Below are 1376 nucleotides of genomic sequence, written 5' to 3'. Positions count from 1 at the left end.
TCGATAGGGCAAGTTAGGTTCCAGCCTTCCAACGGCCAACTTGGGCGATAAATCCAGCATTGATAGGAGCAACTGACCTCGACAAACCACATTGTTAAAGGTACATAGATTCAGCTGTTAGTATGATAAAGGGATGGTCAAACAATGTTGGCAATCGATTTTGCAACTCATCATATGCAACCTTGGGAACAATAATGGATGTTAAAAATAGAACACAATATTTAGCCAGATGCAACAAATGCGAGACTAGAAACGTAATAACACTGATGCAAGCCTCAGATTTCAGAGAAACTTGTCAAACAATGTGCAATATTCTGTAACTCATCATAGGCAACTCCAGCAGTGCATGTCGATATAGTAGCATGTACTGCAATAATATCATGTGCTTACTAACATGTGAAAATGCAATGCAGGAAGCTAAGGCGTGGGAACTGGTAATAACTAATGATGGATGTCAAAAGTAAAATGAAGTATAATTTCTTAGCCAGAAGCATATGTGAGACAAGAAATGTTGTGACTGCCGCAAGCCTCAGCAGTTGCAATCATTATCAGAGGTATTTGTCAAACAATGTAGGCAATAATTCTGCAACTCATCATAGGCAAGTCAAGAAGCACAAAACGAATAAAGTAGCAAGCATTCTGCAATAATATCATGTGCTTGCTTAGAAGTGCAAATAAAATGCAGGATGCTAAAATAGGATCCTGTTTCAAGCCTCTGCTCTTGCAATTATTGTCACAAAGATACTGTTGGCCAGGTAAGACACTTTGGAGTGGGGAATTTGGTTCTGCCAGAGGGCAGCTTGACCATAGGCCGCTTATTGCATTATATAGCAAAAGTAAACTTGGGTTACAAGAAGGTCCTAACCACTACAGAATATGCTAACTGCATAAAGCAGATACTACTAAGATGCTAAAGCATTAGCTGAAAACAGCAGTACTGCAAATAGTAAATAGCTAAGACAGATAACTAGATACATTGAGAGTAGCACTAGGCTTAACCCTCATTTCTCCCCCTAAGCCTTGTGCTTAGCCTTGGAGGTGATCTGCTTGAGCCCAATCCTCTCCCTCATCTCTTGGAACTTGGCCTTGCCCAAAGCCTTGGTGAGGATGTCGGCTAGCTGATCAGTAGTGGCGATGTGGTTGGCCTTGATGCTTCCATCTTCCAGGCAGCTTCTGATGAAGTGATACTTGATCCTGATGTGCTTGCTCCTCTCATGGAAGACTGGATTCTTGGCCAGAGCTAGAGCAGACTTGCTGTCCACCTTTAGCTCAACCACCTCGATATGCCTGCCGAGAAACTCTCCCAGCAGCCGTGACAGCCACAAAGCTTGAGTTGCTGCAGTGGTGGTGGCAATGTACTCGGCTTCACAGCTTGA

General features: G+C 43.0%; 1 non-coding gene and 1 pseudogene across 1 annotated transcript; both read right to left on the bottom strand.

Moving 5' to 3' along the window:
• Positions 1-106: 106 nt before the first annotated feature.
• On the bottom strand, positions 107-182 carry LOC133891812 (small nucleolar RNA SNORD34; annotated as a pseudogene).
• Positions 183-522: 340 nt separating this feature from the next.
• Positions 523-605, bottom strand: LOC133891854 (small nucleolar RNA SNORD34). The gene has a single exon (XR_009904309.1). It is a non-coding gene; the product is annotated as a small nucleolar RNA SNORD34 (small nucleolar RNA).
• Positions 606-1376: the final 771 nt, after the last annotated feature.

The sequence above is a fragment of the Phragmites australis genome, chromosome 14 (assembly GCF_958298935.1).
Source record: "Phragmites australis chromosome 14, lpPhrAust1.1, whole genome shotgun sequence".
Classification (NCBI taxonomy): domain Eukaryota; kingdom Viridiplantae; phylum Streptophyta; class Magnoliopsida; order Poales; family Poaceae; genus Phragmites; species Phragmites australis.
Note: the sequence above shows the minus strand (reverse complement) of the source record. Positions and strands in the feature narration are given on the sequence as shown.